This window comes from Trematomus bernacchii, unplaced genomic scaffold, assembly GCF_902827165.1.
Source record: "Trematomus bernacchii unplaced genomic scaffold, fTreBer1.1, whole genome shotgun sequence".
NCBI lineage: Eukaryota > Metazoa > Chordata > Actinopteri > Perciformes > Nototheniidae > Trematomus > Trematomus bernacchii.
This window is the reverse complement of record NW_022987739.1, coordinates 2482590-2506631: the sequence shown is the minus strand read 5'-3', so window position 1 is coordinate 2506631 and position 24042 is coordinate 2482590. Positions and strand designations below refer to the sequence as shown.

Below are 24042 nucleotides of genomic sequence, written 5' to 3'. Positions count from 1 at the left end.
ATCCCATGTTTTTGATAGATTTCTCTGCTGTTGACTCTCTCAGGTAGTAGTGTCAGCGCCTGGGGCGGTCGACAGAAGCCTGACAGACAGACGGTGCAGGCGTGCGTGCCATTGTTGACAGCCAAAAGCTAGATCTTTGGGAAAAGCTCACAGAGAGCGAGTGAGTACTGGAATGGAAACACAAGTCTATTTTATCGGCTTGCCAAAATGCAAAAGGGGAGACGCAGAGAAAGACGAAGAGAGAGAGAGAGAGAGAGAGAGGCCGGGCTCCCTCAAAGCCTCCGCAGTCAGCTCTGATGACGGCCAACCCAAGCAACTGAGAGCAGTGCGAATGGGTTTTTAATGCCTGCTAACAGCCGGGGTATTTAGTGGGATGAGGGGATGGATGGAGGGAGGATGAGAGTGATGACAATGTTTGGACACGAGGTTCCAGCTGACCACCATTGCAACTTTTCTGCCCTCAAGAAACTTCACGGCTGTGTTTCACGCCGCTAGCGATCACAGTTTTTTATATCTGTGGTGTTTTCTCTGACTTCAATCTCATTTATCTTGGTCGTGCCTCAGTGTTTTTCTTTCAGTCTTGTTATTTTGCCTCTCAATTATGTGGAAATCACAGGCATAATTGCCTTTCTTGCTCTACCTCTATAGATGAATGTCCAGCTGGCTCCTGATTATACACTCACTCAAATTGGATTTATATGCTGTTGAGAAATGCTGTCCAACACAAAGTCCAATATACTAACAATAACAATCCTGACAAATGTGCCCCCTATTGTGGCCACGATCAGAAGGATATTGGCTTGTCTTGGAATCTGTATTATTGTTTGGTCATGGCCTTGACAAAGCTGATCACGACTGCAATGCTGATTTATATTTTCCTACAGCTGCGTCAAGACAAAGGGCGTCCAGCACAATAGCTCTGGCAGAAACCTCATGCGCCTGTAAATGTGTGTGCATGTTAAAGGAAGGCGTAGGAGTGAAATGATCACAAAATTGCTTTCATTATGTAGTATTTTGACCAGTTTAGGGGAATTCAGTACATATGATATGACTGCATTTTGTGAACTTCAGCAATTTAGAAGACTAATGGGAATCGTGTGTGTGTGTTTCTGTTACTTTCTCCCCATTAAAGGGGCCCTATTATGCTCGTTTTCAGGTTCACAGTTGGATTTGGTGTCTCTACTGTGACATGTCTCCGTGCTTTAATGTTCAAAAAGCTCTTTATTTTTCTCATACTGCCTGTGCTGCAGCACCACTTTTCACCCTCTGTCTGAAACCAGAGCCCAGTCTGTTGTGATTGGTCAACCGCTTAGAGATGTCCCGCCCCTTAGCCTATCACGTACAATGAGCTAGCCAATAGAAGCACGAGTGATACATAGTGATTTCATTATGTTACAGAAGTAAACAGGGGGTGTGTCGGAGAGAAACTCCCTCTGGAGAGAACTTAAGCCCTTGCAGACCATATACATGCACAACATCCTATATAACACACTACAGGAAAATGTAAAAGCCCATAAAAGCATAATAGGTTCTCTTTAAGCTTTTTAGAGTAAGTATCCAGTCGCTGAGTCTACCTGCCAGCAACATTTATTGTATTTATAAGAAGACATGACCTTTGACGTTCACTAATAGGCTTTTCGTAATAAAAAAGGTCTATACAATAACTACAGTACATATTAGTGTGTTGTGTCTCGCATTACACTTAATGGATTAGTTTTGCTGCATTGCAAAGCAAGCAAGTGAAGCCAAATAAAGAAAAGATACTTGCATGTCCAAAAGGTTTCAATAATAAGTACTCACGCTTTGACTCAACAACAAAGGATTTTGGTGTCATAAAACTCAGCATATGTAATAAATAGCTATGAAGTGTATCAGTCCAGATGTACAAGAGAAAAACCAGTGAGAGCCAGAATCCATTTCCACCATGTGTTTTTATCAGAAGAGGAACACTGATGTAAGAAATGGGTCAGATCATTTAATCCATATAAACGTCACTATCTTACCTCCAGCCGGCTGCTGTTTACACAAAACCCCCCCCCCGACTCAAACAAAAGCTGAAAGGCTCAGTCGAAACTATGGGAAGAGAAGATGAGAATGATGAGGATAGGAGAGCGAAAGTAAAAAAAAGATTACTGTAGGTGTTGAAAGAAAAGTAAGAAAACAAACTGAGAAATTTAAAAGCGATTTTTCATTTTGAGGTCATGTTTTTTCAAAGAGCGTAAAACAAAATCTTCTTTTCACTCCCTGCTGACTTTCTCGAATGTTTGACAGTTTCTGTTGAATTGACTTCACTTGAGTAAACGTGTTTTGCGTGTACAGTTTATCTTTCAAATGCTTTTTCCTATTATTGTTTTAAAGTATTTTCTTTGGCAACACCCTCAGCTCTCCTCATACTGTTGTTTTGGTCTTAGTTGAGTAGGATTACTTTGATTTAATATGTTGATTAGTGATTATTTTAACATAGTATTTGACTTACTTCCAAGAAACCTATGAGCACATATTTGGTAAAAACAACATGAAAAGTTGTGCTTTTGTATGATTCCTTGTGGCCATCTCTGATTACAAAATCTGTTAATTAAATATTGTTTATCGACAAAATCGTGTGTGTGATTCTATTTTCCTTTAGTCAAGGACATATTCGTATTTACTTTGTCTGTTTCTTGTCAACGGTAGGGAGTAACATCTGATATTTACTAGAGCAGTCACTCCGCTGACTGATATGAACCAACCCATAAGCTTGGCAAGAAGAAGATGAGCTTCTTATGATGAACTGTGGCAACAAACGTGGCCTTTAGGCTGCTCCTCATCACCCCTTACAACTACAGACAGATTATTTGTCAAAACCATCGGCAAGTTCTTCTCTGACGGAAAAAGAACAAATTCAGAAAGTGTCTGGTTTAAGTCTGCAAAATGTTCAAGGAATTTGATCCGTCTTCACTCGGGCTAGCCTAACATGGTGTGGACTGTGGGGACGGGAGTTTTTTGGTTAGGAAAGCGCCAAGTATTGGAGAAATCTTTGGCATATCTGTTGAAATGGTGGAAGTCCCCTTCACTTTGAGGATTGTTTTCACAAAAAAACAAAGAAGCTTTTCTTGGATTAGTTGCAGTTGTCGATGCATTGTGGATGAAATCATTGTGAAGGATGTCTGGTTTGGTTTCAGCTTTACGGGGGCAGCGCTGCCCACCCAGGAGGACCTGCTGATCTGGCTCTTGTAAAAAGCAACTCATTCCACTTTCTCTCCCGGAGAAACACAAATAAATTCCTTTTAATCAGACGTGGGTTCTTCAGGGGCTCGTTCGGAGGAATGTAATTGAAACTAAAGGTAAAGTTATTCATAAGGTAAAAGTGCTTCGGTAAGCATGATTTCTCTCTCCCACAGCTGGCTTTTGATATACCCAGAGGGTGATCTCGTAGCAGTTTAGATGAAGACGCGATTATTAGAGGCGGCGTGGAGGTGGCCTTTGAATGGGAAAACGCACACAGCACGAGAGACATTTCAACAAATGATCAAAAAACAAACTCTCCTATATCATGAGCGGGCCTTGGCTCTCACTTCCTGTCTGTCTTCCCTGCTTCTTGTTCGCTGCTCTCAGGAATGCTGAGGGGGGAAAAGGTCTTGAGTTCAGCTCCTCTGAAAGGGGATCCAAACCGCGTGCTAACGAGAATGCCAAGCCTAACAGGGCCTGACAGCTCATCGCACTGAGAACCGCTGTGTGTCAATGTGTGTGTGTGTGTGTGTGTGTGTGTGTTTTGGTGTCGGAGCGTGCCAAATATCTGTGTGCATTTATTATGAGAAGGCAAACATCCCTGGTGAAGCTTAATAACTCACTTATTTTTTCACACACATGCATGCAGGAATGCACCCCACATAAACACACGTGACGATCAGTGTTACATTGCATGCAAACACACACACACACACACACACCAATCAGTCAGAAATAATAATCTAAAAGGTTGCGTCTCCCCTATCCATTGGTGGTTCTAGACCAATTTGACTGGGTTACTGAATGAGAGAGGCAGATTTAATGCTGGACAAGGGAGACAAAGACCGTGTTTAAACTTCTTCAGTTTACTATGAAGTCATAGCGCACAAAAAAACATGAAATACCATTATTGGTTTTTATTTTAATAACAGAATTTTTGTCATTGACAAGTTTAGTTACTACTTTACCATTCAAATAAATGCAGTTTGGGATAATCAATACATTATTTATGCAGCCAAACATTGTTTTTATTTTATTTCATAATATGTGTTGGTATTTGTTTAAGTAACAGAATTTGTTTCAGTAACTTAGTTTCAATTTATTTAATTACATAACTGAAAAAAACCCATTCCTGTTATCTTACAGCGCAGTATTGAGTGCATCACTATCACAAATTGCATTACCAAATATTTATTCTTTTGCACTGGCCCCTGTTGCCCCCCCCCCCTAGAACCGCCCATGCTCCTATCCCATCTAACTCCATCAGAAACAGCTTCCTACGCTCCGTCTATCAGATGAAAAGCAGATGGGTCAGAGGGCGGAGAAAGAGAGACATGAAGAGCAATAAAATAGGTGTAATGTCACATGAAGGCTAAAGGGGTCAGTCAGAGAGAAAGTGCTGAAGAGAAACTGTCCACGGAGGCAGAGAGGTCACAGAGAGAGCTGAGGAAGAGAAAGTGAGACCGACAGACAGCGAGGGGGAGATAGAGGCAGCTGAGGGGTCAGACTGGGAGCGAGGGAACAGTCAGCCATTTTCACATGAAAGGAATCCAACCAATCCCCTCAATGATAAACATGTGTCTGCGTCACCCATCCCAGGCTCTATTTCTGCGTGTGTCTGCGTTCTTCCCCGGTACAGACACTCTGACTCCCGACAATGATGATGATACTAACTCTGACACACACACCGACACCTCGTCCACAATTGTGGCAACAGCAGGGGTGTTAACTGACAAAAGCCATCACACCCTCAACACCAGAGCCAGACAGCAAAGCATCTTCTCCCCCTCCCCCCCTCTATCGCTCGTTTCTCCTTCAGTCCTCTCCAAACCTGACGTCTAACTAGCTGCACACTCACACCATTAGTGAGAAGCCAAGTTACTTTTGAAATAGGAGCCAGAAAAAATAACATCACAATTGCAAACAGTCATATGAAGATGTTTTCAGGGATGGGCTTGTGGAATAAGTGGGAAACATGCTTTCATTTTGGTCTTGACGCCGAAAAGAGGGTTAGTCAATGTTTCAAATGTGCAAGCCATCATGGTGGCCTACTGGTCTATATGCATCCACATAACTTGGAATCTGGCGGAGGATTTTTGTTGAATGTCACGCCTCTTTTGCTCCCCGAATTCTCTGACTATCCTTTTACTAGTCAATCAGAAATTAGAAAAATATCTCCAAAAACATTGCATTTTCGTTTGATAATGTTGAAATCAAGGCATTGTAGGCATCAACTTATCTCCAAGCAGTTCTCTGATCAAAGGGATTCCATTCAAATTAATTGATTTTGTCTAAAATGTATCCGAACCCTAGAAACATTTTTATTTAGTTTGACATATTTCATTTGTTTTTTACATTCTCTTGACCTAAATACATTATGCACCTGCATCGATGACTTGGCCTCTTTGGAGCTGTCATATTTGTCTCCTACTGCTTTAAAAAATGTGTCAACATGAGCCAACATCGCAATAATATAACCCTTTTTTATTGCACAACTTTTACTAGAATTCAACCTCATATGACAATTTTTTTTGAAGTGTTTGCTTTTGAGATCATTAAGAATTGACTGTCTTTTTTACGTCTTGAACTAAGTTTGTCTTTTGGACGCTGCTTCCCATTTCCTTTACTCTTTTCTCCTCACCAGCCCCCTTCATCTCCTTGTTTCCTCTCACTTTGAGAGTTAGAGTTGAGGTCCACTCTCTGCAGCCTCAAACCCCCACAGATGGAAGTTGAGGCCTGTGCGGCTCTCTGTTGACTCCACCAGCTCCTTGTACCGTTGCCATGACCACTCTCAGCCTGGCCCGAAATGAACCAGGTGGGGGTGCGGACAGAGGAGGAGGGAGAGGATATAAGTGGGGGGAGAGTGGGATGGTGACCAGAGGAAAAGGGAAGAAAGAATGGAAGAGAGTTATGTCTGGCGGGGTAAACATTGGTTAGCATGTTCTTAAGGTAATGTGAGTGTCTGTGGGATCACTTTTTTTATTTGATCTGTTCTCCATCTCCATCCCGTGTTTGTATGTGTGTGCATGTGCATGTGTGTGTTTTACTGTGTGTTACTTCCTTTATGGTATTTCACAACAATGGCTGTGGTGGACAGGGTATTTATTTTTGGGAGTCCAATCACTCTTCTCTATTCTCCTGTTGGAACCCTGAACTGTGTAAAGCATCTGTCAGCAAGCTAGTCTGTGTGTGTGTGTGTGTGTGTGTGTGTGTGTGTGTGTGTGTGTGTGTGTGTGTGTGTGTGTGTGGATTTTGAGCCATTGAAACCACAGTTACTCACCCGTAACCACACACTGCCGATTGGGTCACTGGCACGCACTCAGGCATGCAGGAGAACACGTAAACACTGACGGTCACACACAGGCAAAGACACACACACACACACACACACACACACACACACACACACACACACACACACACACACACACACACACACACACACACACACACACACACACACACACACACACACACACACACACACACACACACACACACACACACACACACACACACACACACACACACACACACACACACACACACACACACACACACACACACACACACACACTGAGGGTCTGCTTGATGTGGCTCCATTCCTACTCAATTGACTTTGACAGATATTGTTTTCAGTGACCCTCAAGTCGATAAAATTGTGTGTGTGTGTGTGTGTGTGCGTTTGTGTCCTTAACTTCAACACTTAATTACTGTCACAGTGGATGTGAAGCTGGTACTAAACCAACAGAGATATAGTAAAATCCCGTGTTAATTAAGATAGGCTTTGGCCCGGCAGGGAGTGAGGTGAGATGGAAACTGAGAGCTTAGTTAAATAAATAAAAAAGCCTTCCTATGTGTTGATAGTACTATCAGTGATATACACACAGACATTCTTGTTCTCAGGCCACAACAATGCACAAAGAATATAGGGTTAGTCTGGGGAAACAGTGGTCTATTTTATAGCTCACTTTCAACAACAAACTAAATAAACAGCTCTGGAAACTCACAGCAGCTTTGATGGAAAATGGTTTCCCCTGTGGTGAGACTTGGCCACTGAAGCTGAGGTGTCTGTGTGTGTGTGTGTGTGTGTGTGTGTGTGTGTACATTTAGATATGAGATTGTATTTGTTTGTTTGTGACAGTAGGCTCTGATCAAGAAAGAGATAACACTAAGTTTAGGCAAGGGTCATAAAGAAGTGTGTGTGTGTGTGTGTGTGTGTGTGTGTGTGTGTGTGTGTGTGTGTGTGTGTGTGTGTGTGTGTGTGTGTGTGTGTGTGTGTGTGTGTGTGTCAGAGGCACTGTCCTCACATGAAGTGTACTGTATGTTGTGCTGCACTATTGATCATTTCCATCCAAACAAACAGTTCTAAAAGGAACTGCACCGTCATTCCTAAAGCCGTTTTTCTTTCATACATACAAGCTGCGGTTTTACAACTCAGGAGCTCCACCTGTCAACATAGAGTAATATTTCAATCACAGTAACTGTTTGTCTCAAAGATTAAGCAAAGATAAGTCGGGGTTGACACTGCATTTAAATATTACAACATTACATGGGGGATTCATTTAATTCAAGAGAGATTGTCAAAACTTGGGATTTACTCAAGTTGCAAAGTAAATCCACAGAATTCCCAGCATAACATTTACACTTGGCAAACTTTGATCTGCAAGCCCTATTTACATTTAAACTCCTTTTTTGGGGTATAAACTTTTCCATAAAGAAGAAACTGTTTGCAGACAGTTATCCTACAAGAGCTAACAGTACAAATACATTTTGAATATGTTGTGAACTTATTGACCTTCCAGGGACCAAGCTAATTGAACTAGCCGATGTGTTTGCTTTATTTTCGCTCCTTAATAACCTTTTATTACAAAAAAGACCAGCGATACAGCAATTTACCAACTATTTCACTGTTAGATCTGTAGTTAAGAAACATGTTACTGTAACTGCACAGCAACATATAGAGCAAACCTCATACAAATATACTGCTCTGTCCTCTACAGCAGTCAATACACATATACAGTATACACCACTGTACTGCCTCTGCTGCCTCTACTGCTAGGTGTTTCTACCAAAGGTTTTAGTCTTTTCCTTCCAGTAAAGACAAACTTCAGAAGCTGTAATCTTGTTTATCCAGCACTCCTCCTGTCTGCTTGAGCACTTCTCTCCATCCGTGTGGCCTGTTTGAGATTTGCGGCCCATTTAAATCCACAATCCTGTGATCTGTTGGTCCGAGAGACCGCAACCCTCAGCATGGCCGACCAACTCTTCCCTTGAGCCGCTGTGGTTTCACACACACATTCAGTCTCACATACACACAAAGAAACACAGCAAAGCACACACATACGTAGCCTAATGTATGTGCCCATGTATGTCCAACTCACACCTACTGCACACACACTTACACACACTCGAACACTGAATTATGGGTCTTTCCCACAGGCTGATCCCCTCTGTCAGAAGCTGTGCTGAGTTGTGGTCCAAACCCAATGTTTTCCTTAATAGAGGGTACGGGTGCTAAAACTATTAGAGGCAGCAATCATAGTCTTAATCATATTGGATTTCTTCATACCAAGCACTTTCCCTGGGAGGCTACAGGCTGGGACCCTGGGAGGTTGGAGGTTGGAGGAATATGGAAGTGTGTGCTACTGTCTGCGCCTCACAAGTAAAGAAAACAAGAACATATAAAATATATACTTCTGTTTTTATGTATTTCCGTGATTTTGAGTATGGTCTATCTTTTCGTCTATCTATCTTTTTTATATTTTCATTTTAAAGGTCCCATGACATGGCCATTTCTACTGATCATAATTCCATTGTTGAGGTCTACTAGAATAGATTTATATTGTGCATTGTTCCAAACTCGCATTGGTTTCTCATCCAGCATCTCTGTATAGCATGTGTATTCACTCTCTGTCCTAAACGGCTTGTTGGAGCTCCTGCCCCCCCCCCCTCCCTATGAGCCCAGTGTGCTCTGATTGGTCAGCTCGCCCACTCTGTTCTGATGAGTCCACCACCGTTACAGCGGAACATCAGTGTTTATGTTTTACAATGGCGTTAGCAACCAGAAAATGACACCAGTAATGACAAACAGATGAGAATGCTGCGTGGGGTCTGGGTGCCGTGTTGGCGGGACGTTGCGCGGCTCGCTGCTGCGAGGAGCGGACAGTGTGAGCTGGGTTCATTTCCTGCTTGCTGCGTGGGGGCTGCGAGACAGCGAGACATCGCGAATGGTTTTGCCGCTGAGAGAGTGTGTGTGAGGAGCTCCACGGATTGATCAATGGGTCCATTTGGGTATGGTCACGTCACTGTACACAGGAAGAAAAAGAGAAATCTCCAACGAGGCGTTCTGGGGCAGCATAGACAGGTCTTTTCTGTGTTAGAGTTTTACTCGCTACAGGGTGTACTTTGAGGGTTTGTGACTCTGCAGACCGTTTACATGCAGAAAAACCTTCATAACACACAAGGGGACGGGTAATAACCGGAAAAGCATGACATGGGACCTTAAAGAAAATAAATTGTTACATGGCATACGCATAAAAATAAAAAAGTTAAACTATATTACATACAATAAAAAAACTAAGAGAAAAGAAAGATAATCGGTTATCAGTAATATGTTGTGCATTTTTCCGTCTTTGTCTTTTTTATGTTCATTGTTTGCAAATACTAGGAATAAGTAATAACCTTTACTGTTGATCCTATCTGTTTCGTTCCAGTAGTAGAATAAGTGAATTTGTATTTAAAGAAATCCCCAAACTGTTGGACAGTTATAGATAGATAGATATTTCCGAGAAGCCACTTATGCTGTTTGCCTTCTGCTAGCAGCATTCTCTCCAGTATTTTGAAATGTCTTTGTACTTACAGTACTTTGAATTTTGGCTATCTTAAATATAAAATGATATATCTTCCTTGTGTATTCTTTCCAGTGGTTTGATTTACATCTATTATGAATATTGGTCTGGTATTTGTGACGTTTAAAACTATTTGGTGTTGGCGTTCCAGACAGCGAGAGCCTTCAGGTCATCACCAGTAGCCTGATAACACAGACAATACAGAGACAAAGGAAGAGCCAAGAATGTGCCAGAGCAAAAATAAAAATGGCAGTAGAAATATGTGTCACTAATTCATAATGGAATATATAGTCATGTGTGTACCAGACGCGATAACAATGTATTCCCCTGCTGGCTCTGCGCTTTTATTTATCTATTGGATGGTGCATGGAGACACACACACACACACACACTCTGCATAAAGCTATCACGCAAACAAGCAAACAGGGAATGAGATCAATCAGCATCTCTCTACATCCACTCCCTTTCTCCACCTCTTTCCCTTCTAAGCACACAAATGAATGGAGGTTGTAAATAAATTAAGGAGACTGTAAAAACATTCTCCAAGCCTTGGCGTGAGCTCAATTCAACAGAGCTGAGCGTCTAAACTGCACATTTATGAAATAATGAGAGTCTTATGAGGGCAGTTAAATGCCTCGTCTCTGAAGTGACAGCCAGCGCCGCTCACAGTCAAGGCCAGCGAGAAGAAGAGCTACTAATCTGCAGCCAGTGTTGCTGTACCCACCCCCCCCCCCCCCCCCCCCCCCCAAACCACTGGCAGCCAAGAGGGGTTGTTTCCCATCACTGGGCTCCCCTCCCCTTCCTCCCACTCGTTGCTTCTGCAAGTTTTCCTGTCTGTTTGTTTGTCTGTTGTGCTCTGTCCCTATGTTGGCACACACACACACACACACACACACACACACACACACACACACACACACACACACACACACACACACACACACACACACACACACACACACACACACACACACACACACACACACACACACACACACACACACACACACACACACACACACACACACCACACACACACACACACACACACACACACACACACACCACACACACACACACACACACACCACAGTTGCTTTCTCCAGCTCTACTTCTTCCAACTCTTGATAGTGCAAGCAGAATCATTTATGGGCTGCTCGTAAATATATTAGTTCCTCCTTATTCCAGTTTTCAGCACAGGCCTCGTGTCTGCCTCGGCTGTCAGTATGAGCAGGTTGGGTTTATACATTGCAGCATGTCGAGGCCAAAACTCCTGAGCAACAGTAATGAAGAGAAACACTTTGGAAACCTCTTGGCGGACGTCCTTACTGTATCAACCTTTTCAGGACTTCCATGGCTTGTGTTTTTGTAGTTGTTTCGTTTTTAAACCATACAGCTCTTGAAGGACATTAGAGCATGTACTCTGTGTAGTTTCTCATTAACACATATAGCAGGAAACAGGAGATTGTTTTGAATGAAAGGTAGGGTAGGTAAGTTTGAGAAACCGGCTCGAGATACACTTTTTGTTATAGTCCATGGAATGCTCTTAACATCCCGATAGCAATGAATATCTTAAGTGCTTTGACAAAAAATCCATAAAAAAATGTCATCTGTGGAAGCCGTAGTACTGTAAAAAGCACGACCAATCATTTTAGCCGGCCCGGCTAAAATAACTGGATGGCCTACCTGCCTGTCAGCCTTCCATCTGGGCACAAACTTATCTCGTGCCCTCATTGGTCATGTGCGCGTTCGTGTGTGTTGGAGGAAGGGCTCTGTAAGGAAGTGGCAGATTTTCTCCGGTTGTGTATTTTCAAATTCTAGCGATCTCGAGCCGGTTTCTCAAACTTACCTACCCTACCTTTAATGTGTTCAAATTAACTCAACATTTTTGTCAGAAGATTACGATATAAAAGTTTCCCAATCATGATAGACTTTTTCATTTTGAATGATCCTTCTTCTTCTTTGTTTCCTACCATTTTCATGCAAGTCGCAATAGGAACATAATCAACACGCCTCTATTTACACATTCACACGGTCTCAATCGTACATTACTCGGATTTTCTTACGTAACCCTAACCCTAACCCTAGGAGCTGGCAGGGTAAAGTCTATTTAAAGTTGCTCAGAATGACTAATATACATTTTTGTTCTCACATACAGCTCCTTGGGGTAATGTCTATATCATTTCAGGGTTTCAATGCAGGTTTAAAAGATGGCAGGAGTTTGTATCATGAGAGCACAGAAGGTTCAGTCACATGATAAACAAGTTTTTAAATGTTTGTTTGACAATAGTTGTCTTTAGGTATATTAATTTACTAACTAGTCGATAGCTACTTAGCTTAACCCTCATAAGGTGCCGTCTAACAACTCCAAAGCCTTCCACATTTTAATTAGTAAGCAAGCCAGGCTACAATTATGAGGCATTTACTCTCCCCCACTAACAGCTAGCTTAGCACACACACTCAATCTCTGAACTAAACCAAGCTGAGCATAGACTCACCAGTAGGTAACTTGGTAAGAAAACAGCATTGAGACAACTTTGGAAATAGGAAATGCTTTCCCCCTATTTTGGCAGAGGCTAACAATCATTTCCTGAACCAGTCACACAAAAACACGTACAATTAAAATAGACAGAATGTGGCCTAGTGGGGGGTTAATCTCCCTCTCATTACTGTAAAAAAAGATGCAGCCAATAAACATTTTCCTACAGTAAAAAAACGTTTTATATCTGTCAAACACATCAGCAGTTTCTCTGGTGGTCCCACAGTTGTTAAGTGCTGGCAAACCGTGGTAGGCAAGGTTGGAGAGGTTTAATACATTTGTTTGTGTGTTTGTGTGTTCATCTCAACGCTTCATCTAAGGCAGCTTGTTCTCATCGAGGAGATAATTGGGACTCTTGTTTCCTCATGAATGTGCTGACAGAACGTCTTGAAACGACCGGGTAGCATGACCCTCGCTCAAAGTGTGATTTTCCCCCGACTGGAAAACTTTTATTTGACATTCATTCACACCATTTTACTGCTTGTTCATTCGGTGTCTCAAATTATACATTACAATCTGTCTCTGTTTTTCCGCGGGGCCAAAAACGCTTGCATGAAATTGAACATTTATTCTGCTGATATGGCGTAAAATGGTGTCAAGCGTGAAAGAGTTGTGAATGAAGGAGAGGAGAGGAAGTTGGGTCCAATCCGGCTGCTGCTCCAGTCTAGGAGACAGTCAGAGCCCTGTGCAATTTGGACACACTCTGCGGTGAAGACAGACACATATGGAAACACAAACACACCGTATCTACATGCATGCACGTAGGCACAGAAGCAGTGAGTTACACGTGTGTGTGTGTGTGTGTGTGTGTCTACAAAGTGGAGCACAGGAAGGAGGAAGGACATTAAAGCTAAAATAAACAGAGATCGGTGACAGTGGTGGAAGGAGAGCCGCCATCAAATGAAAGAAAGGAGATGAAGGGCTCGCTGCTGGACTGTATAATCTAGAGATTTGTCTTTGAGAGCGCTTAGCCTGGGTGGGGAAAGGGAGGAAGGCCGGTGATTGAGGGTTTGAGAATGGATGGAAGATGAAGATACATGAGTTGTTTTTTTGAGGGATGGGGACAGGGCTTTGGGAGGATGAAGAGGAGGTGAAGGACAAACCTGCCCAGCTGTGCTCCAGACCTGAAGAGGAGGAGGAAGTGAGGGGCAAGAGGTCTGCTCCCTCCTCTCTTCCTCTCCTGTATAACTGTAAACATCTGGCCTTTTTGTCTCTTATGATACTTTGACATTATACCCTCCCAAACCCCTACTGTGTCACTTACATGTTTTCTCTTTTCCTCACATGTTTGTTCTCACTGTCTATCTCACTTATCTTTGCTCTTATTCTCCTCAATTTACTTTCTACACCTTGGCAAGACCACATATTCACAATATGCAGACGTTAACTCATGCTTAAAACATCTAATTCACATCCATTTCATATCAAAATATACTTGTTGCTACATGTATAGGTATTATCTGCTACATTACACTAGTGACACTAGTCATAACTTATAGCATTGGACCACTTCTGGTTCCCTCGTCTTGAAGTCAACAGTTTTTTGATTGCGTTTTTTGGTTAGAAGCCTGAAAAATTTGGTCTGTGGTTAACACGAGTTGAAGAGATTTGAACGTTTTGACTAAAAGAGACTACAAAACGTCATCAAGCCGACATGAGACTGCCTCTAGCTTACCGGTGGTGATGCACAGCCATGCGACCATGATGTAGTCGGTTTATAGCCTTTTTACTTCTGGTGATTGCATTTCAACTTCAAAAATCATAAAGTGATGTCTACTGTATATGTGGAGATTAAGCTGCTTAACAAAATGTATACGTATCATAAATGTGTGTTTACCACAGAGTTTATTTTCTGCAATATTTCAAAATCCATTGGGGAAATCCAATTGCTTTTTGTCGAGGGCGCCCTTTGCGATGAGAACTTCCACGTTGCCCGACAAAAATACGTCATTACTGCACTACTAATATGCCTCTTAAATAGTGCATACAAGGATTGGTTGCTTGCTTACACACAAACTATTTCTTTGAGAGTCATTACATCATTTGAACGTCATGAGAATGATGTGTGAGGATTGAAGGCTGCATGCGACTTAGACTAGCACGCACACTCAGAAAGCTCTTTAAGGACGTTATAAGAAATGAATTCAGTCACCTATACCAGTTTATACAGTGTGGACAATTGATGTTTCCCAATCTGGATCCAGTTTTTCTTCCATTACCCAATCTATGTTCATGCAGGAGATTATGTGCTGCGCTCATGCTTCAGATGCGGACGAATCATTCTTTGGGAATTATTTTGTCTAAAGACATTAGGCCAACCAAAGCAGACTGGGGGAGATAAGAGCGAGTGGTGGGACCCTGGTTAGGGGCCGGGCGTTTTTTTTAAACACACACGGCTGTTTCTGCGGAGAAGACCCGGCTCATCTGGTTTGGATAGCATCACACATCATAATGGGAGCCGGATAAAGCCCATGGAATTCAATGAGAGTTTTCCCTCGGACAAAAAAGCACGCTGTGAAATGTGTTGGGATTAGTGGGGGCCATGATGTGGACTATGAGCTTTAAAAGGAGATAAGGTTAGAGTGATCTGATCAAGTGTAGATACAAGCAAGTCTTTTAATCTTATTTCTCCTCAAAACAGCTGAAGTAATCTGATGGTGGGTGAAGTCATTTCATTCAATGCACGTTTTGCTCAAGCGCTGTTTATTCACATCACTGATCCAACAGAAATGCTTGAAATAAAGCAGATCACGCAATAAAGAATGATGGAAATGATACTTAACATGTGGAGTTTTCAGGGATTTAAAAAGGAATCACTTTAAAGACCCTAATATCTAAAGTACAGGCAGCACTTCTAACACGTAGTAAAAGAGGCAATAACGTGCCTGTTTTTAAAGAAAATCTAATTAAATATCTTTCTATTTAAATTGATTTCTTTGGAAACGCATGGGTAGTGCAATTGCCTGTTGACTTTCAATCAACACTGACGTATTTTCACTTCATAAAATGGTTTATTAACATTTTCTAATATCTATCGCAAACAAAGAAACATCAGCAGTGATCAAGAGCCATGCTTCTGGCCACTTGATGAAGGTAAGTTCATATTCAGCTACTTTCAACTCTTTTTTAGTCACTATCAAACTCCTGAGGTAAATATCCGACCCTCTAAATGGCTCCACATGTTACCAGATAGTGTTTACTGGTTTACCCCTGTTTGCTTTTTTGTACAGAGCTTTTTTGTTGAAACAATCATGGGCGTAATTTCCACTAGGGACAGGGGGGACATGTCCCCCCCACTTTTCAAAATCCCATTTGTGTCCCCCCCACTTTTTAAATGTGTTTATTATTATTTTTTTACGCAAGCGGTCATCGTCAAGGAGGAGCGTCTGTGTGTGTGTGGCACGAGCGCATCTTGTGAGAGAGAGATAGAAAGAGAGAGAGAGGGGGTTGTTGTTAGCATTTGGTGCTAGCTCTGAGCTAACGGAGATTAGTAGCTGTTTCAACAATAAGGAGAGGGAGAGCTCTTTCCTGTCGGACTTTGAGAGACTGAGAGAGAGACAGACAAATATATAGAGAGAGAGAGAGACAGAGAGAGTTACGTGGGTTGTTGTTAGCATCTGGTGCTAGCCCGGAGCTAACGGAGATTAGTAGCTGTTTCAACAATAAGGAGAGGGAGAGCTCTTTCCTGTCGGACTTTGAGAGAGTGAGAGAGAGACAGACAAATATATAGAGAGAGAGAGACAGAGAGACAGAGAGAGAGACAGAGAGTTACGTGGGTTGTTGTTAGCATCTGGTGCTAGCCCGGAGCTAACGGAGATTAGCTGTTTCAACAATAAGGAGAGGGAGAGCTCTCTCCTGTCGTAAAACAGGTTCACATGGATAGGATACTAGATAAGTGTGCACACTCATTATATACACTACACATTTTTCTTGGATTTGTTAACACTATAGTCCCTTATATATTTGTAGAAAGGCAGGAAATGGAATTAAATCGAGAAAATGTTTCATTGCGGAGGACCCCCTGTTTTGTGTCCCCCCCACTTCTCAAACCAAAGTTACACCCTTGGAAACAATGGCCTGTTTGAAACAAAGTAGATGAGAGTAATGGGACTGAACCCAATCATTAAAGTGTATTGGATGTCAAACCAAAACGAGAAATGAGCTAAAAGACGTTAAAACACTAGAGCAAGTATTTTAGTTGGTTACTTTTTGATCAAGTCAAGTTTAGTCATGTCATACTTGATTATCTCATCAGGAGAATTGTGTTTGCAGCCAGATAGACAAACAATGTAATGTTCAGATGTGTTGTCTTTGTATGTTTACACACAGACGTATTCCTGTTCAGCAGTTATGACCACTTGATGTTGTACGAAAACAGAAATTAGCACAATTTCCTTCAAACATTTCCCAGCACTGCTTGTGGGCATTCATGTTGAGGGACCAGCTGTGTGCTTTTCAGTCGGGATCAAGTGATACTTTATTATTTTCTGTGTTTTCTGAGGAGGCAGGAAAGCTGGGATGACCGGCACAGCGGCAGCGCTGCCAAGTCAAACAGTGTGTTTGTGGACAAATGTAGGAGTGACACACACCCCCACTATTCACTGAGACTTTTAATAAGAGGGGAGACAGGAGGAGGCTCTGGGGACTGGAGGGGCGTATACAGTATGTGGGTAAGGGTGCTTATAAGTCTGTTTTATGGAAGAAAAGAAGATAAACAAGCAAAAAAAAAGGCAAGAAGGGCAGTGGTGTAAAGTAACTAAGTACATTTACTCAAGTATTGTACTCAAGTACACATTTGAGGGACTTATAGTATATTTTGATGCTTATAAGTTTTACTTGGGTATACATTTTGATTGCAGAACTTGTAGTTGAGTATTGTTACACTGGTACTTCTACCTTTACTTATGTACAACATTTGAGTATTTTTTCAACCTCTGGAAGATAGTAGTGGAGATAGAAAACTGGTCAGAGAAAAGAAGGGTAAGAAAAATAGGATTGGATTGATTTTAGAATTGTTTTATTACTCCAAGCTGAGAGTGGGATACCTCCCATCATTAGACATTCCCCCCCTGCCTCGGAGAGGAAATAGGACGGGACGGAAGGAAGAAGGAGGGGAAAGAATAGGGGGCTTTGGGTGGAAGCTGGTAGCAGCAGGCCTCTGCCACTGGGATTGTCCCTCTGGTAATCCCTGGATTTCCTACGCTGAGACAGGAGGTAGACTAGGCAGGGCGAAATACTTAAAAGACAGAGAAAGACAAGGAATGAGAGAAATGAGAAAGGTAGTGGGAAGAGAAAGAAAGAGAAGAGAATAAGGAGATATTCAAATTGAAATGGAAAATATATGATGTCTTCTCTCTCATTTTCTGCAATAAGTGGTTTGTTTACAGGTAGCAGAATGTGGTGTGCATAATTATTAGCGTGTGTGCTTATATGTGAGCGTGCATGTGTGTGTATAGTGGGTATTAACGGGGATAAAGATTTGGAAGAAAGCAGGCGTCTGGCTTGCCGTAGCTCATGCCAGATGTGATGAGTTGAAAGTGCTGCGTACCTTCAAACAAGCAAGCGATACATACAGAAAGGCGCCGAAAGGCTGTAAAAACTATTTTGGCAACGCTCTGACGCTGGAGGTCGGGTTTGAGGCATTTTTATGCTCGAACGTAGCCTTTAAACAGGTTACATGATTCCCTCGGAGAGACGAAGGAATGGAAAAAGTTGAAAGGCTTTTGTTGATAAAACTGTAGGAGACAACAGTGGAGCTATCATGTGAGACTGTCCAGACAACTTTGATGTGGTCTTGTGTGACACCGTCTTTCCGCCTAATGTATTCAAGGTGCTTTTTAGAGCAGAAATGGGTTAAAGGGTCGGAAAACAGAAGTCTTTTAAAATACCGCCGCCACTGCTCCATGCATTCAAACAAGAAGTCATACTGAGATAGTGCAGGTTAAAAGAAGGTGGTTTTTTTATGTAGTCTCTAATGGTTTTTATGAAGTCCCTAACCCTAACCCTGTGTAGTGATCATGTGTTGTTGGTGGTCACAGCTAATACTAGTATGCAGTTGTTAAACCCACTGTTCATTTAACAGTTTGGTCAAGTGAAGCTTTCATTCCCATTTTGTATTTATTAAGCTTTCTTTTTGTTGGAATATTATACATTATCTCAACCCTCTAACCCTGTTTCCATGAAGGAAAGTAAGCTAACACAGATTGGTATACCCAGCCTCTTTCTGCTCTGTGGGGAACAAGGATGAGCTATCGCACTTCTCCTATTCTTGGGTTGCCCTGGATGTTATTTCAACTCCCCTACCTCCTTCCTTTCAGTCACCCCAGGGTGCTGTGTGAACCCAATCCCCTCTTGCGGCCTGTAGCCGGAGCCTGTGGGGGGGGGGGAAGCTGGCTCGGCCCAGAGGAACCCAGCCGTGCGTGTCCTGGGTCAGGGGTCCAGATCTTCTCTTTCTCAGGCGATGAAACACAAGCGGCTGGAGGGGAGGGGAGAGCGCTGGAGGGGAACGCACCACCCTCAATCTGTGTGTACTGTTGTCTTTATCAGGGCAGATTAAATGACCAGACATAAAGACGGAGAAAGGGCTGCATTCCCTTTTTCTTTGAATGGTCTGTATTCAAGGATGCCACACAGTTTTAAAGAAACCAGCTGATCACTTATGGAGGGGTTGTAAGTTAATACCATCGCACCACAAGCTTCTATTTCATCTTCTATTTTGAAAATTGAAGCCAAGCTTCCCCTTAACCAGACACTGAAGGAAATGTGCTTTCTGTCACGGAGATAATGTTACTACGTGTCTCTCTTCCTGCTGCTCAACATGTGCTTGGTTTGATAATGGGGAGAGAAGGGATAAAACCAAATACCAACACTTTACTCACCTCATATTTTTAGAAAACCATAGTGATGACATGCACACGAAAAACAACTACTCTAGATTTTGGCTAAATGTTGCGAATGTTAAACCCTCATGGTTTAAAAATCCATAATACTTAGAGTAATAACTGAGTGTGTTAGCTGTTCTGCGTGTCCTGTCAACAGTTTTACAGATGTCTCTGTTATAATGGCGGTCTAAGTGGAAAATGCTTTTTGGGTTGCAGGGCATTTTTGAGTATCAGTACCGCAGAATGCCATTATTTGCCATTTTGGTCAAAAACGATTTGACAGAATGGCGTTAAATGTTGTGCAGATATTTATAGTGCACAGAGCACAAGTCATACTGAATTTGGTGTTTCATACATTTACTATGAGATATGGTCTTTAATGATAACATGCTAAATGAGATGCCCATCAGATTCAGCTGTACTTTGTGTTTAGTGCTAATTAATCAGCCAACGTTACCATGGTAAAAAAATAATTGTGAATATGGTAAACATTATTCCGTCTAAAAATGTTAGCATTTGCATAGGAGCATATGAGCATTCTGAATATAGCATTTACCAAAAAAGCACTGCTGTTCATGACTTTAAGGTTTTCAGGTTATACATTTTAGGATTTCTATTAGTTATCTACATGAACGATCTCAGGAGCTTAGAGAAAAATATCAGCTGCTTAAGATTTGCGTCTGAGTCTCAAATAGACACCAAAAAGGTCACAAGGTTGATGCAAGTTAACAGTTAACAAAGTCCATGATATTTCCTCTAGTCCAAACCAATAAAAGGTGTAAACAAATAGGTGGGATTGATAACTTTCATGACAATTAACACCTGAGAGGACAACAATTGAGTGGGCAAAACAAGGAGAAATCTACTGAGAGTAAAGCTGGTGTAAATTGTATATTTATTAAATAACAAACATTCTCAGATCTCCTGACACGCACCATCGTGCCTTCATGCACCTGACTGCCATACAGTGCCCATGCCATGTCTAAACTCATGCCCTGTGTACACATCCTTACCCAAAGTCTGCACTGCACAAATGAAGGAGAATCACCTCCATCTGCACAACACATGCCCCCTCTCAACGAGAACAAGGCTTTGTTTGTCTTCTACCATTCTTTCACACTTTCAACTCTCTCCAGCTTTTGTTCTCCGCTCTCTGTCGTCCTCCAATAACTCCCTCCTTTCTTTGTTCTCTCTTTCTTTTTTCTCCATCAGTTAGCAGCAGTGGAATAGTTACTCATTGTTTTACAACAGAGAAAAGAAGTGAGTAATTGATAGAGAAATTAAGTGTGGCTTTGGGAAAGTGGATATGAGGGACAGGATTCAAACTGTTATGCATTTACTGCTGCTGTGAATGATGTGCACTTTTCATTCGCTTTTACTGACTTCTCCAGCTATAAAGTAAAAAATAATCCTGGGTATTATATGTTCTCCTATTTACCAGAGTTCACTTTTTTTTTGGCCTCCACAGTTTGACACTTCCTTCTGTTGTTTCGCAGCCCAAAGCCCTTTAGCACAATCCATCACACCCGTTCCCCAATTCAGATTTAAGGAGGTATTTTAAAGTGGAGTGATGTATTCGTCGAGATTGAGCTCTATAGGTTCCAACGCCTTGTCATCGGCACCTACTCATGCTTCAGACCAGTAAAACCTTCAAACAAGCTAACACTATTGCTAGCATACCGCCAGGATTTAACGCACTTCAAGGTCAATTGCTACAATGCACACACATGTCGATAAATGACATGTTCTGAAACATGAAAGATCTCTCTGATTTCTTTTTCTTTTTTTTATGTCGCTCCCACTTCTGCCCTGCCCCTTTGTTTCTGCTTTCTTCCCAACACTCGCTAATGAATTTTTGGAGTGCTGCGCTCAGATCACAGGTTCCAAAACCATCCGCATGCTCTGCTCCTTCCAGCTTTGTTCTTATAAAGCTTTCATTAATTACAATGAGAGTTTCTCACGCATACATCAGACGAGGGGGAGAAAAAAGGGAAAGAGAGACCTGCAGTGGTGAACTGTGTGGTGAGCAGAGTCAATGTTAGTTACTTTGAAAAGGCCTGGCTGTAAAAGAGCCCGTCTGTCAGAGTGAGTGGACCACTTCAGCATGAGAACACCCACTCTGACAGCCAGTGACACACACATACTGTATTCACACGTATGCGCGTACACGTGAGCGCACACACACACACACACACACACACACACACACCGCAAATGTTTGCATTTTCCCTCTCTCTTCCCCTCAGCCTCCTGCAGTGATTGACATGCTCTTTCACTGAGTCCAGCACAAACGCAGGCGCCATGGTTACAGCTGCAGGGATGTTCTCTTCCCGGGAGACGGACAATATTGAAATAACAACTCCCTTAACAACACAACTAACCACACACACACACACACACACACACACACACATCTCAGTTCTTACCATGCATCCCTCACTGCACCCTCTCGTCCGTCATGTCGGCTGCTGTTTGCTGTGTTAAGGGAAACCACCGGAGCTGGCAGTCTTACAAACAGCCTGACAGGTGTGTGTGTGTGTGTGTGTGTGTGTGTGTGTGTGTGTGTGTGTGTGTGTGTGTGCTCTGCCAGCCCACTACCCTCGACCGGTGTTTCTCTTGGAAAAACGTTTGAGACGTGGCATAGAGCCCTGTGGGTCAAGTACTTGGGGCAATGGCAATTAACTGGCACAGAGTCAGCATCTAAAGTAGCAGAACTAGCTACTGTAGCTAGTTAGCCGCCAGCTAGAACTAATTATCAGTCTGGCAGAACCTTACATTTAGAGCTATAGAAAAATCTCACGTGAAATGGTAATAGGAACTGAGATAAGGTATATAATATATATATAATAGTGTTGTAGGAGCTAGAGTTCAAGTAGGAACCACGGTTTGTGTACTCAGAGGTTCAGCAGCTGCAAACAAACACAGAAACAAACAAAAACACACACACACACTGAGGTAAAGGTTGGCTGCCGAATTTAAGTTATTGTGTTTCTACGAGTCATGTTTTGTGCGCTGATTGAAAGCTGATTTGAGTTTAATAGACAATAGTAACAGGAATAAAAGTTGAGAGAAGAGTGTTAAATAAACTCTTCCTATCTGACTTTTATTTATCAGACAAGGTACAGAGTCGGGCTGTGCGATTATGGCAAAAATCATAATCACGATTATTTGGGTCAATAATTGATATCACGATTATTAAATACGATTATTCATTGACTTTGAAAAAATCCATTTATTGAACTTTAAAACAAATACAAACAATAATTTGAACAGTATCTTTTTAACTGTTGATTACCCTGAACGTATAATTCAACTGAAAAACCAATACAAAAATAAATAAAATAAATGATACATTTAAATAAATAATATCAAAATAATAAATACCAATAAACAAGATCAACAAATATTTTGGAGCGCACTTCCCCAAGCTACTAAACATATATAAATATGATAAATACAAATAAATTAGACTAAAATAAATTAGATCAAATATGTTGCAGTGCACGGTCACAACCAAGCAAAGCAAAATAATTGTTTTTTTCGATTATGTTGTTTTCGTAATTGTGGCAGGCCAAAATCGTAATTGCGATTAAAATACGATTAATTGCACAGCCCTAGTACAGAGTGTTAATTATGTGAACACATTGGCACCTCAGGGTCTTTAAGCGTTGGTTTAGCAATACCACCATACAGTGCAGCAAGAGGGAAGTCTGGGTTTAAGAAGTCTGGTAAGATTTGAGTTGATTTTTCCAGGATTCAAATGGTCACATATCTGTTCGAGAACATTTCTGGATTATTCACCTCTGGCAGGGCGAGAGAGCAAAACTATTTGGTCGATGATATACGTCAACATGAATAAATATGATCAGAGAAAGGTCTTAGGCGCTGGCAGAGAGATGAGAAAAAGATAGACACTGTTCTGAAGGAAAAGTGGAGAGTAAAGAGGGTTAAACCAGAGTTATATGTGCCGTTAGCTCATCACTTGTCCCTTTGCATTATGGAATAAAAGCACACCAAAGCAAAAAGGAGCCCACAAGCCTGGTAGGCAAACACAATGACCTCAGAGAGAGAGTCCCGAGGTTGAGCTTAAAGCTGGGTCGTGATTATCCCAGCGTTAGGGGTTACCTGGAGGTGAAACATGCAATATGGGCATTTATGATTGCGAAAAACATAACTAATTGTGTGAATTACGACCCAGACTTTTGACATGGGGCTCAATCAGTTGTGCAGCTGTATCGGCCTTAAGCTGCTCCACAAATCATCTGAGCCTGGATGCTGACGTTCTCCCTGCAGTATTTTCCAAAGCTCTAGTCGGATTTCTTGGGTGATTAGGATCATAGAAATGTTGTTGTTTTATGATATGATGAGCTGAGTCACTTGTTCTAATAACTGAAAGGTGCAATGTAAGAACTGTGTGAAATCTGCGGTACACAGAAATAAAAATATCTCCTGTAACACACCTTGGGTAACCTGTAAGAGAGCTTAACAGTGATTGACAGCTTGGTCCCAGTCGCCAGGCCAGTGAGAGGTGGCGTGGGATTTCAGAGGGCGGGAGTTAGCCCCC

The 24042-nt window shown here is 42.0% G+C and overlaps 1 protein-coding gene across 1 annotated transcript in view; it reads left to right on the top strand.

Moving 5' to 3' along the window:
• The window catches only part of trabd2b (TraB domain containing 2B), an 84504-nt gene that overhangs the window by 20959 nt on the left and 39503 nt on the right, over nt 1-24042 (top strand). The window lies entirely within an intron of this gene.